General features: G+C 38.3%; 1 pseudogene across 1 annotated transcript; it reads left to right on the forward strand.

The window, feature by feature from the left end:
* Positions 1 to 12,270: 12,270 nt before the first annotated feature.
* Positions 12,271 to 14,839, forward strand: LOC148421900 (neurotrypsin-like; annotated as a pseudogene). Its single transcript, XR_015865785.1, has 4 exons — positions 12,271 to 12,446; positions 12,570 to 12,879; positions 12,943 to 13,136; positions 14,079 to 14,839. The product of XR_015865785.1 is annotated as a neurotrypsin-like (transcript).
* Positions 14,840 to 15,110: the final 271 nt, after the last annotated feature.

The following is a 15,110-nucleotide window of genomic DNA, read 5'->3' on the forward strand; positions in this document are numbered from 1 at the left end:
TGATCCACGCAGCGTCGCTGTTGAAACAAAAAGGCAATAAGGCGGCGCTTGATGAAAGTGCTTTTTGCGGCGTTCTATGCGAGTGCTTTAAAACGGATGCATACTATATCAAATAAAAAGGTATATATAATCATTTTAAGCATTGTAAATGACATATTACTTATTTTGCATCCAAATTATTTATTGAAACTCAGATATGTGGAGAAAATTGGTCTGATTTTGAGTTATGCGTTTATAAATCGACCCCTCTAATATGGGGGTTGAAGATGAGGAAAAAAAAAACTCGACTTGTACTCAAAAAAACACAGAACCTTTCCTATGATTCTTAGACACAGGAGTAGGAAATATTTGTGGTTTTGATTTGACACAGGCAAAGCCTGCCTGTTGCGTAAAGTGAAGTTGAGAATGGGATAGGACTGGTTCTAATAAAACAAATCCAACACAGTTTCATTTTGGCCCGGATCAAACCAATACAACGGATTGCCTCTAATCATCCACAAAACTGTTCCTTTCTTTGTCTGAATGCTGCAGATTTTCAGCATTAGCATAGTAACCTGGTTTGAATGAGTAAGGGCAATATCCATTGCTGCCTCTGATCTGTCAAATGAGCATGGTTTCCAACCTTGGTCATGTGATGTTACACACATACTTTTTTTTTTTTTTTAACTAAATAATATATCATTTTACAATTCAATAACACAGCCTTCGTCAATGTAGCAATAAATGATAACCAGCAAAAGAAAGCCCCTGCAATATCCATCGCTGCCTTTAATATGTTGGTGTTTTCCAGGTTTAGTCATGTAACGCTACACAAACCTTTTGAAAATTAGTCAAATTTTACAATTCAGTGAATTATTTGTCAATAAAGAAAATGAACTATAACTAAGAAAAGAAGTATTTAGTCAGACATTCCTGTTCAACATTTCGCACATACCTAAAGCTACATCAGCATTTGTGTCATATGCAGTGTTGAGTAAGTTACTTCAAAACATTATTTATTATTTATACAGTTATTTCAAAGTAATTACTTACATTATGATCTGTATTGTATTGTAAATCTTTAAAGACATAATCTTTTTTGTATTTTAATCCCTTTATTACTTTTTTCACAGCAGTGTGATGCATTATTTATGTTTTAGGCAAAATCAGTGATATCCACAATTTCAATGTTAATATTCAAATTCAAGGTCAGTTGGCAAGGTTAGGGAGAGACTTTTCGGTTTTTCAAAAATTAAAAAAAATTAAAAAAATCTAACATTAACAGCGATCCTACATCATCAATATTGCATTTATCATATTGTTTAACTTTAGTTTTTGTATGCTTCATCTTGATACACGTTGACTAGAACTATTTATAGACGATTATAAATAGCAATTGTACAGTGAAAATTAGCATTAGCCTACCTTGTCATTATTGCTAGTTGTTACAGGTATCTCGCTGACAAAGTTACCAAATGCTGGCGAATCCACTGTGGAAAGCAGCAGCATCTCTTCCATTTACGACATACTTCGCCACGAGTCTCCTAACTCCTTGAGGTGGAAGTGGCATCCCTGAGTGATAGAGCACTAATTTTGCCTGCTTTGTTTTATCCCCACTCTCAATCCTCTGTGTGTTTTCTTTTTGCTAACTTCACAATTCTATGGCACCATTCTAAATGGTTTGTCAAATTACTGAAACTATATGGCAAAGTGGACCGCTCTTTAGGCGTTGCCCACAAAGTGCGCCTAAATATTATATTCTCCTCTGACAAAATGAAAGTAAATGGGCGTTTGTCCATTTTGTGTAGATATTGTCCGTATTCAAACTGTCGTATGCTGCTGCCACGCTCATCTCTGCTGTATTAGATACTAACAACAGCAACTAAACATTTTGCCCCAGACGTTTCTCCTCTGATTTTGCGGTGCGAATTTGTGGAAAAAAAAAAATCACTTTCAGGTTAAAAATGCGTTGTAATGCATTGCATTGCTTTCATTTGTCCTGTGTAAAATAGGACTATTTTTTGTGTGTAATTTATTAAACTATCGTGTTACAGCCAAAAGTAATTCATTGTAGTAAATACTTTACTTTTGTAATGCATTACTTCCAACACTGGTCGTATGTAACAGTTGTTAAGTAGGATGAAAATGTCCAACATTCCGCCCTGAGGATGATGAACTTTCATGTTTAACAGCTATTCCAGAAAAGCATTGTTCAGCTGACTTGTGTTTACATATGCTGTATATTCTTTTAAAAATTGATTTCGGTTGACTTCTCTTTAAATATGCAAAAAAAAAAAAAAAAAACATACAAAAAAAAAAACAACAACCAAAAGAACCCGGTAAAAGCAAACAGAAACAAGTGGGTCAAGGTGGGTCAAATCTTGCCTTTAGCATTTTTGTAGCTGAGAATGCTAGTAGCACTACAAGCAGAATTATTGTTATACAAACCAATTTTCATTTTGAGCCAGTTTTTGCAAGACCCCAGTTGAACAGTCTAATTTTGGGGAAAAAAAAATACAAAAAAACACATGCACATCAGGTTTTGAACACAAGTGTAAAAAGAAAGCCCCGTTCGAGACAAAACAGAAAAATAGAACACCCTAAAACATGTTTTCCTGGAAAACATTGTCAAAAACCCTGGCACACACACACACGCACACACTCGCGCACACGCACACACATCCCACATTGTGCTGTGGTCATGGTGCCCAGCATGACTCCATTCATTTAACTTCCTACTTCAGCTTTGTTTGATAATTTCACCAGCACCGAAGTCAGCAGCCCACGCCAAACATCCTGTACATGTCCGCAAAGACACATTGACCCACACCTTGGACAAGAAAGGAACAGCTAGGAAGGATATCCTCATTTCTTCCATATCAGGGCTCCTTTGAAAGCTTTGATTCTGAGCTGAATGAGAGGTTTCACTAAAGCCATTCACCTCAATGATCTGCTCTGATCCACTCACAATTGACCATATCTGTTATACATGGCTAGGCCTTTCACACACAGCGACAAGGGAATGGGATGGGGGGAAAGGAAGAAAGAGTGAAAAGAACGAAAGAAAGGACGGACAGCATAGCTCGACTATGCACATTACCGGCACACGTTTATTTCGCATGTGGTAAATAATCAATGAGACAAAAAAGTGCACACACTGTCTTTAACGCAGGGTGTGACTGTCTTCAGAATCAACTGCTGAACCACACTGGTATATAAGCCGCAACAGCAAAATTTGAGCAAAACAAAAAACAAAAACAAACAAACAAGCAAAAACCACTATTTTTGTCACGGATAATCAGACGATAAGATGCAAGTCAAAACATCAGATATTTATCCAGAAAGATTGTATATAGAAGTTTTATACCTTTAAAAAAAAAGAAGAATGGGAATAAAAAGCACATTTCACACATAGTACATTTCCCTTTTTCTTGCTATGATTTTTAATGGCGAAACGGAATCCTTATCCAATTCTGGCTGCATTCTACAAAAACACACTTGAAATCTTTCAATCATGTGGGAAAGTGATTTATAGGCCAATGAAATAAGGGTTGAGTTTATGGAACATCAGTGGTAAATTTCAACATTACATTTTCTATTAAAAAGCATTTGTTTAAAAAGACACAAAGTTGTAAGAAAATGCACAGTTGTAAACTTCAAATCATTAAGCATTTTTCACACTTTAAAGCAGGCTAAGAAAATGTCAACATGTGCAAAACTCTAAAAGTGGGCAAAAATTGCCTTCTAAAAGAGTTATGGAAAAAAAAGATCTTAAAATAATTCCATGAAGTCTTCATAATGTTGTTGACACTTCAGGAAACCTTTGAGGAGTGAAAACTATAACAATGCTAACTTTGCAATTTTGGTCTCATTCTTTCCAATGGCAAAAATCTGGCTGGTGAGCAGGGTTGTGTAAACTTTTTTTTAGCTACTCTAATCAATGGAATGTTTTATTACAGGTGACCAATGTGTATTCAATGATGGGAGGAATGTTTTCATATCTCTTCCAAGTGTCTTCCAAAACAATAAAGATTGTTTTTCAGTTCTTTTATTGTTTCCATTTAGCTCTAAAATGCAGGAGAGCTGAGAAAGTATGTGCGTGTGTGTGTGTGTGTGTGTGTGTGTGTGTGTGTGTGTGTGTGCGTGTGTGTGTGTGCGCGTGTGTAGGTGTGTGCGTGTGTGTGCGTGTGTGTGTGTGTGTGGCCTACACTCCCAGCATCCTTAATCCCTTTAATTGAGTGGAGCACATGAATTGCCCTCAATTCTTGGTAGCTTGCTCCACTTCACCATATGGCCGAAAAACGCTGCTGCTCAAGACAATTTCTCCTCCTCACTTCTTCTGAAAGACGGCCAGAGTCTCTTTTACTTCTTTTCTCTCATCCGTCCGGATCTTATTGTGTCAATATAATTGTTGCTTTTCAGCTCGTAAAAGGTGCGGCCAATGAGGGCCAACCATACGTGTGTAAGTGTGTAGTTGTCCGTATTTGCGACAAAGACCGATCAATAGGCGTGCAAGTTTTGTCAAATATCCACTTTAATCCCTTGCAGAAAGAACGGTTTTGAACTTGGCTATTGTGCATTCTCATCTTTAGTTTTGCTGTATTTTGCCTTTATACACCACCACAATGGATTTAGAATGAAACAATTACATTTCTATTGATGCCAAGACCTACATCTTAAATTTAAGAGTTTTCTCGATCTATAGCATTTACAAAATGTCTCGGAGAATGTTCTTTGGTTTAGTCATTGATGCAATCTCCAAAACTGGAGATTTGTTTTCACTGTTTCCAGGCTACTATCAAATAGTGGTACTTCTTCTTACCAAATTAATTTGTTCCACAAGTAATTTCTTAACATGACACATTATGAGCCGCTTTTTACATGTAAATAGCTTAATTCGTTCCAAGCCCCCCCAAATGCACCTACATCCTTTAAATGATTATTATTTAAGGATAAAAATGCATTGAAAACGGTAACAAATACATATTAGAATTGCATTAGTGCATAATAATCGAAATATATCATGTAAAGAATAATTAAAAAATACTCCTAAATCCTTTAAATGAATCATATTAATTGTAGCAGTTGACAATGAACATTAGGATGTTTAATTTGTTTTATTATTAGTTTTTATTTTACATTTACCGTGATCCAGGAATCACTTACAAGTCCACAGGAGCAAAAATATTTATTTTTTGGATTATTTTGAGCATATAAATTTACTTAAGTTTGTTTGGGGTCATGCTTCCTGTGTGATGTGTGATGTCATTGCTAAAGTGGTAACGATGCGCTAACAACGTCGGACATGACAGCCCAAAGTGGTATGTTACATATGTGTTTTTATGTGAATATGTACAAAGTTAGTCATAGTGTTATGTTTATTGGTTCTGCGGTGTAAATTGTTGGTGGGAAGTGTGGATGAAACGAGTAAAGATGAAAAGAGGAAGACCCCTGTAAACATCAGTGCATCTTTTGAAAATTATTGTCTTGCTGGTATATTGATAAATTTTAAAAATGCATCACAAACTGTAAAAAATACGGTAGACATCACGGATTATGACGACGTATTACATTACAGCAGTTGCGGTCCGTGGGTTTCACGACTAGGCCTTCAGTGATTTGACCCCTTAGAAGCACACATACGCATTACTGGGCTACACAGGCAATTTTCCAGAGCATTTCAACATCAATAAACTCGCATTAGCGATTAAAACTTACCATTATACGTGATACTGTCAAAACTTAAAATAACTAAGAATAATTTTAAAGTATTTGTCCACAAAGTTTTATGAAGTCCACCAAGAGCAGGCAAGCTTGAACAAGATTGTACGCTAAATTACAATTCGCAGTTCCATATAAGAACAACAAATTATTTCTTTACCACTGATTGAATATGAACGAAATAATATTATAATAACATGTTAAAAATGAAAAAATAAATAAATCAAATGTTTTATATGCTTGTATTTTTATATTCTCACCTAAACGGCTGTCCCCCTCTTATTTCAATAGAAAATCCATTTTTCTTTCTTTCCTCAGAAAGACATCAATGACTTGCTTGTCGAGTCTGTCTGTGTGTTTCATTTCCAATGATGTATCCTTTTCTATTCATCTGTCCAATTTCTATTTTGCTCTTCTTCAGCCATTGTGGGTTAAAAAAAAAAAAAAAGCGAGTAGATGTGATTTTTCTTCTAAGTGTGCGCGGGTCTGGCTTAGCTGTATGCTACTCCTTTTGTGCAGATCAGCCAAGCAACATGGTTAACTTGGTTGAGCAACATGTTTTTTGTTTTTTAAATAACTTTATTCAACGACTTCCAACGTTGAACACGGTTGATGAACATAGCACCACCTCCCTGCAGTGAGCATCCAATCACGTCACGTTCAACGTGGCCAGCGTATGACTCGATTGGCAATTGCAACTGTCTATGAACTATATGGGCCCATTCACATATGTCTTCGCGCACTGCGCATGTCTTTGCCCACAGCACAGAAGGCCTGCAACTCTGAATTGGAATGCCCTCAAATGGGTCTGTTTGCAGGCAGATTTCATACAGCCTGGAGACACAAGTTAGCTGAATTCTAATTCCTAAAACCTCTAACCTAAAACTACAACACTGGAAGGAGCATAACCAAAATGGATATTATAATGACACAAAAAGAACAAAATTTGGATTATAAATTTCTATATAAAATATCTGTATTTAGTAAAAATACATTTTAAATGGAATTGTCTTTTATTATAGTTATCATAGTTTATAGTAGTTATGATAATGTCAGGTTATATTAGTTCAACAGAGAATGCCTTGCTGACCCTGTCGGTCCACCAGTGCATTACAGTCATGTTGGTATGAGCGCCGGTGTCTCGTATATCCTATTAAATGCCAACAAATTCGCCTTTTGTATCTTGAATTTTCTCTCGTTACTAGAGACAATATTTTTCCGCCGAAGCGTTACGTAAGGTGAATTTTTCGTAACAAGAGACGTTTGTAAGCAGAAGCACCACTGTATACAGAAAGACCAGTACTAAAGATGGAGAGGCCTGGTTATGCTCTGAGACGGTTTTTCTGCATCCAGAACTTGACCCTAATCAAGGTGCAATGAAATCTCAAGTCCGTCAAGAAATTCTGGAACTGAATGTCCTGGTTAATGCTAGAAATCTTGGTCTAAGACATAGATCATTGGTACCCCAACAGTATAATGACCCAACGCAGAGGGCTACACTGCCTGAGTTTGGCCAAGAAGAGCAATGACCCAACAGGCAGCCTGGAGAATGCAATCTTCAAATCGGAACAAAAAATTGCAGCTAGAGAAATTTCAATGAACGTCACAGATTATTATTATTATTTTTTAACTGCAATGATTGACACAAAAGGTACAGCTACAATATATTATTGTTTTTTTGTTTTTTTTCAGTGCCGATACTATTTAATCTTGTCAGTCACCATTGCAGGTTTATATGTCTTCAGCGGAAGTGTGCCAACAATTTAGCCAATATGTGAAGCACCCCACATACAAGCAAAGTGACACCAGAGGAAGACCTGATGGAGCATCCACATCAAGGAAATCTCCCAAGTTCAAGCACTCTTTAACAGCAAAGCAAAACAAAATCACAATAAGTTATGAAATTACAAGAAGAGAGGGATTTGCCCAGGACTCACAATTATGGTTTTGCATTTCTTGCATCTTAATTATTACATAGACAGCTATGACAAAGTAGGCTTTACACGTACACGTATGTATGTTGGCCTATCAAGGTTCCAACAGGATTTTTGAAATCCACTCCTAATCCAACTATTACCCTGCATTCTCTCACTTAAACTTTCGTGTCTGACAAAAATGATGTAGAGACTGTGGAAGAAGGCGTTTTAATTAGAACACCATCTCTCTCTTTCACTTCAGTAATGGCACTTATCGTAAGAGCTGTCAGGCCGCAAGGACCCTCTAAAGGCAGGATTGGGGCATTCCTTCTGCCACTCTGGTGAGAGGATGAAGGCATAAGAGGTGATCCAAGAAAAAAAAAAAAGTTAAGGTGGCATTTGTGGAGAAAAACCAAAAGAAAGAGAGGCAGACAGAGGGCTGTTTATTCTTGGACTTTAATTAAAGTCACCAGAGGAATCCTGAACTACTCTCTTCCCATGAGTGCACAGACTAATGTGTTGGAAAACTTGTTGGGGTTACAATGGAGGAGGAATGAGAGAATAGGTGATAGGAGTAGCAAATAAGAGGATGTTTGTAGATAAAGCCATTGCGGTTGATCGTTACTCAATAACCTCATTCAAGGCTAATGAAAAGTCTAATTAGCTTTAGGTTAAAGGTCAAAGGAGGTTTTTGAGGGAAAAACGGTTTCTGAATCAGAAAGTGCAATTACGACAAAGTAAAAATCATTTACAATAACCAATGCTATTTTTATATAAGAAACAATAAATTAAAGACCAGGTAAACTACATTTACACAACTATTTCTACATTTCTTCAGTGAATCTGTCCATTTGAAGATAAATGCTAAAAATGTACAGTTGCTAAAAATGTACAGTGATTGAGAATGATTTAGAACAATTTTCACAATGTTAAACAACAATCATTGATATGTATGATGGATGTAACCGATTGTTGTTTTGTTGATTGTTTCGCCCCTCCCTCACTTGACAAAACACGAGCGTTTTTGTTAGAATCAGCGGCTATCAGCTACAAGTTCCATCCATCCTCGTCTAGCTTCAACAGGGAAGCCCATCTTCCCTCTCCCCAGCTTTTTGTCTAACTTCTCTGGGGGGATTTTCGACGCGTTCCCAGGCCAGCCAAGACACGCTGACTCTCCAGCGTGTCCTAGGTTGTACACTGTGCCTCCTACCCGAATGATCAAAGTTCGCACACAGTCACAGCTAAAGCTTCAATCCTGAATGATTGCTGCACCTGGTCCCTGCTGTGATCCAAATATGGGAACCACAAGTTAAAGGAAAACAAAAATGAAAAGGTCAGTTGGTGGCGCATTCAGTTGAATATAGTATTCATATAGTATAGTATATAGTATAATACATACATTTATACATATAGCATAAATGGAAAAATTGTCGAAAACAAAGTGTTTGTATAAAAATAAACCTAGCTTTAACATCAACAGCCTCAGACAAAACCTACAGTGTGCATGAATGTTCTCATTAAAAATACAATCCTTTAGCTTTGCATGTCAAATAAACAGACTAAAAACAGTAACGAGAAAAGTGCAGTGCACTAGTGTAAATATACAACTTTTACATGCTCTCTGCATGGATCAGGAACTAGAGGTAAGATCTTATGCCTGAGCCCGACCCGACCTAAGTTTTGGGTTAGGTCAATTGTCAATTATTATGTTCGGGTTGGGTCGGTCTCTCTCGCTAACTTAAAAAAAAAAAAAAAAAAAAAAAAAAAAACAGACAAAAAACCAGTAGTCATATAGTACATATTGTATGTCACACGACTTGTTTTATTTTGCGTATGACAGGTGACACAAATTACACGAACAGACGCTAGGGAAAAACAACACGAACCCTAAAGCGAAAAACCCAGGCAGAACGTGACACCAAAGCAGGCAAGTTTTAACAAGATTGCACACAAAATTACAAAATTGCACTTTAATTTAAGAACATTATTTTATTTCTTTTCCGCTAATTGAATGTGAACATCAAATTACGAAAACATATTAAAAATGAAAAAAAAAAAATCAAATGCTCGATGTGTCTCCAACTTCTTTCAATACAAAATCTATTCTTCTTTCCTCAGAAAGACTTCAATGAATGGCTTGTAGAGTGTCTGCATTTCATTTCCACTAAATCCTTTTGTGTTGACATGGACACCAATGCTGAAAGTTGCGTCAGTCCAATTTCTGTTTTGTTCTTCTTCAGCCATTGTGGGTTGGAAAAAAAAAAAGCGAGTACATTTGAATTTTCTGCTAAATATCCGCGGGTCTGGCTTCAATGTACGGTGTGCCTCATGGTTGCCGTTAGCTTATGGTTGAGCAACAGGTTTTTTTTTTCAATAACTTTAACTACTTCCAACGTTAAACATGCTGGATGATAATGGCACTGCCTTTGTGCAGTGAGCAGCCAATCACAACACCTTCAACGTGAGGCCTCTAGATGGCAAAATTATGACTCGATTGAGTATTACAGCTGTCTATTAAGCACTAGGGCCACTGACATATCCATCTGTGCTTGCCTAGAAGCCTGCACCATGTTGATGCGAATGCCCTGGCTTCTGGCGAAGGCAGGTTTCACACAGCATAGCGACACAAGTTAGCTGAATCCTAATTGGCTAAACCTAAAACTACAGCACTGCAACGAGCATAACTAAATGGATATAAAATGACATGAAAAGAACAGAATATGGAGAATACTTTTATAAATAAAATATATATATTTAGTAAAGATAAATGTAAAATGAAATGGACTTTTATCGTAGTTATTATAATTATTATAGTTTATCATCGTTATGATATCAGGTTTCTTTTAGGCTAGCAGAGAAGGCCTTGCTGGCCCTGACGATACACCACTGAGATAAAAGACACACACAAACACACACAGTGGGCCCCCGGGTTATGAGATTACTCCATTCCGCGGTTGGGCTCTTAAGGAGGATTCACCGTATGGCGGGCAATCCCAAACTTGGTGGGAACACAGGTGCTGCATAGCATCGGGTATTTATGGCAAAAAGAACTTAGCCATGTTGCGAGGAAAAGGAAAAACAACTGCGTCGAGTATGTTTATTGTTTCACTGGCAAGACATTCACTGACCGCTCTCAATGTGGGAAATCTGACGAGCAATCTTAACGTGCAACAAATATATAAAACAAGAAATTATAAAGAATTTACAAAAATGAGAATTATTCAGTTTTGCTCAAGTTTTTATATTGTTGCCAAACTGTTGGTGAACAGATTCAAAGTCCATATTGCTGTATATCTGAACAGAGTTAAAGCCCTTATTGCTGCATATATGAAAAGAATTAAAGGCCTTATTACTGTGTATATGAACAGACTTCATCGTTGAGTATTGTTCAGTTGACATCTAATTCTTGAAACATTTTTCATTATGTTCTGACCAGGGTTCATAACAATAATGTCTGGAAGGATGTTATCTCAGTTAATCCAGCTGCTCAACACATTATGGATTTTTGGTATGTGTTTTTGATTTTCTTTGTAATCATACCCAAACCTTGGTGTTGGCCTTTTTCTGGCAGAACATTGTAAAGTCGCATTTTAAAATATAGAAATAATAACCACTCAAAAGTGTATATATGTAACTTCAAAAGACAGTAAACTTTGCCTAGCTTGCCGTAACAAACGTGGCAAAAATTGCAAGCTTGAATTGCAAGACTGAAAAAGAGAAACTCAAGTTCAGATCGTGTATTACTGTATATTTAGAGAATGGTGGTATATAAGCAAATGGTACCACTAACTGCCTTTATGATACTGCAAAACACATTCTGTTTTAATGTTTTTTTTTTCCATTCCATTCATACAGTGCAACAATTTAGTCACAATTGTTGACCATTTTCTTTTTCCATTCCATTCATACAGCATCTGGCATTTCCTCACAATCAGTTCAGTTTTCTTGTGGAAAAGAGATTTGCATCGGAAATACATGTGCTGATCCCTGTGAGTACACAGCACTGGATGATGACTGGCGTTCAACGCAGTTTAAAGTTACTGAGAAAGATCACCGCTACTGTGACCAAAATATTGCTTGGGAAGGATGGTATCGCCTGTTTCTGAAGAAAAAACAGTGCACATATTCCTATGCGATGTTTGGGCGTTTTTACATGTGGAACCACTGGCCCTCTGTGGATAACCAAACCCCATCCCACACAGTTGAACGTGGTTGAAAAGCATACCGTTTGTACTAATGTAATACTTGGGCCAGGACAAATAGCTTAGTGCTACAGGGAAGACACCATCCATGTCAAGTTTTGTTCTACACCTGCTAGCAGCTCCTACGTGTACAAACCTAAGTTGCCATTTACATGCAACACTGCTTCCTGTGCAGGTATTGCTTTAATACGGTCTCAAATGCACTATAAATATTTGTGATGAGCACATGAATGTCCAGTTCTTCTTGTAACCTTGATAATGAACAACAAAACATTCCCATTTTTCAGAGGTTGATAGCTATGGATCTTACACAGAAGGGGAGATCCATCCTGTTAATGGCGGGAATACCCCCTGCTCTGGCAGAGTGGAAATTTTCCAACCTGGACAGTGGGGAAGAGTGTGTGATGGCATCTGGGACCTGACAAATGCACAATGGTTTGCCGGCAGTTGGGCTGCGGTCGGGCCCTGAAGGTCCCCCAGAGGGCTCATTTTGGACAGGGCATGGGGCCCGTTTTGTTGGACAATGTCAGATGCACCGGAACCGAAGCAAAGCTGGGTGAGTGTGACCATGAAGGATTCGGTTTGCACAATGGTATTCACCATGAGGATGCTGGAGTTGTTTGTGAAGGTAAGAACAAAAGTGAACAATGACATTTCTGTGAGGGACTTTCAATTAGCTCCACTTACTGTATTTGTGGCTTTTGACCCAAAACATAGCAAATATTTTTTTTTCCATCTGCTGTATTAGCAGCTGTTGCCATTAGGTTGGTTGACTAACAAACGCTGCTCTGGAAGAGTTGAGGTCTACCATAATCGCCAATGGTCGTCTGTGTGTGACGACCACCGGGACTTCAACGATGCCCACGTGGTGTGCAGGCAGCTCGGATGCGGCAGGGCTCGTTCAGCACGTAGAGAAGCATCTTTTGGAAAAGCCAATGGACCCATATGGTTGAACAATGTCAGCTGTTCTGGAGATGAAACTGCAATAACAAGCTGCAAACATGGAGGATTTTGGTACCACAAATGTGATCAAATGCAGGGTGCCTGTGTTGTTTGTGAAGGTAGGTTGTATAAAGATATGACAAATAAACAAAAAAAATGATGAACCGTCCTGTTTTATTTAGACCTCGGACTTTTGAAGATTACTTGTGGTCCTAACAAAATCCAAGTGGGCCTGGATGCAGTTAGCAACTCAAACGCTGGTTACGACCCACGTTCTGGCCACCTGGAAGTCCGCAGCTGTTCCCAGCTCAGAGAGAAAGATGGTGTGTATTATGGGGCGGACGCTAAAGCAGATGCCTGCGGAACTGATTTGGTGGTAAACAAACACGACGTACACCTTGACAAACATGTTAATCGTAGGTCCATTTATATTGTTGATGGTTTATATACAATCCTGCTTTATTGGAGGGAATTAGTTGAAAACAACAAAATGCTGGAATAATCCATTTTGGGTCTGGGTCATTGCAAAAAAAATGGACATCCCTGCTGTACATTGCAAATTGAGAAAATTCAGTCCAATTAACCAAATACAGTGGACCCCCGGTTACGGCGTCCTTAGCTTATGATTTTTTCATGTCACGATGTGGAATACTGTGTTTTTTCGTCCCCGCTTTAAGGCATTTATCCCACTTTACGATCAACAACAACTGTCATGACCTGTGGGCTTGGTTGTGTTTGTTGTTTTGCCTCCCTCTTGAGGCGTTTTTAGGTAATTGCTCTTATTTTCTGTTGGCATCAAACTGCCTCCGCTGCATAATCAAGAAATACAAAGAAAGCTAAACTAGTCTAGCCTAGGCTAACCTTACTAGGGAATATGGCCATAACAAACGTCACTCAAAGGTAAATAAATCATAAAGATACAAATTTTTAATATCTATATTCAATTTTGATGTTTTTACCTTGGGTTTTACACGCATTAGCTATTTAACATAGTTTTGGATTGCTCACCATACGGCGAATGCATGTTACGATCCCAACCGCGGAACGGCTTCATCTCATAAACGGCCGACTGCTTGTTTTTGACAAAACAATCAAAAGTCTGCGTGTGACTTGCAAGTACAAATGTTTCTTTTTAAGAAAACACTAAAACAAAAAATCACAATCCAGGCAATCTTTAGTGTCAGTGTATGTCAATGTCATTTTTTTGGACTCACGAACATCTACACTCATGCTAAATTTGCATGGCATTTAAGTTCAAATCAGATCACATCGCCCCCCTTAAAGCGAAACTATTCTTAATTCTTAATTTGTCTTTCAGACCAACTGTTCACATGCCAAGTACTCCAATAGTTCCACCTATTCAAACATGATTCCTTCGCTCCTGGCCTTCTGAGACTTCCGTACTCATGTGCCTATCGTTTGAACATAGAGAGCATTCTGGATTTTGCTGTTAGACCTCTGCCCGTGTGAGTATTTGTTTCTTGAATGGGAAGTCAACAGTGTTGTTCAGTTATTTTACAATTTGTCCGGCCAGTGTCAATGGAAATGTAGTGTTATAATGGAGTACTTGGAACGCAAAGCAATTCAAGTTTCCAACCCATTTCCAGTGACGAGTGTGGAGATCTATCCTTTTGACTGATGACATGCACTTTTTCCTAACAGTCGGGAAGATGGCATTATAAGCTTGGCTAATAGATCCATTAGCTTCCACAGTCATCTACCGCTACCCCAACTATACAGGACGTTTTCTGCCAGGTGCGGTAGCCCTTCCAGTGGGCTCCCCATTGTACGTGAATGTTTCCATGACCACAAGAGATCCCGTCTTTGCCGTTGTTTTGGAGGATTGTCGTTCGTCTCACTCCTCAAACCCTGTTGACACAAAGCGGTTCGCTCTCATTCACAACAAGTATTGCATCCGCCTAGTTGCGATGACTATGTACAGTATTAAAGACTGAAAGATAACCAACAATCTTCTATATTAGATGTCCCGTTGACTGCCAGCAGGTGTTCAGAGTTGAGAGCGGCTCATCCCTCCAGGCTCGTTTTGTCGCCCTATTCTTCCGGCTTCCGGGCAAATCCCAAAAGGTTTATTACCACTGTAGCATTAACCTGTGCAACCAGAAGGACTCTTGCATTCCGGTGAGTACAGTATTCCATTGGATTCACTCCTGTGACTGCATGTCTATTATTGTTCACAAACCAATTGGTAATGTTTTCTTATTCTGTATCATCTACCTCTATGTAGTCTTGCACAAAGACTGCTAAATTGAAGAGAAAGCGCGTTAAAAGCATTGGGTGAAGAAAAAGCACGTTAAGAAGAAAAGCACTCCGTGAAGAGAGAGCACGTCAC

The sequence above is a fragment of the Hippichthys cyanospilos genome, chromosome 6 (genome assembly GCF_059441005.1).
Source record: "Hippichthys cyanospilos isolate Australia breed blue-spotted pipefish chromosome 6, RoL_Hcya_1.0, whole genome shotgun sequence".
NCBI lineage: Eukaryota > Metazoa > Chordata > Actinopteri > Syngnathiformes > Syngnathidae > Hippichthys > Hippichthys cyanospilos.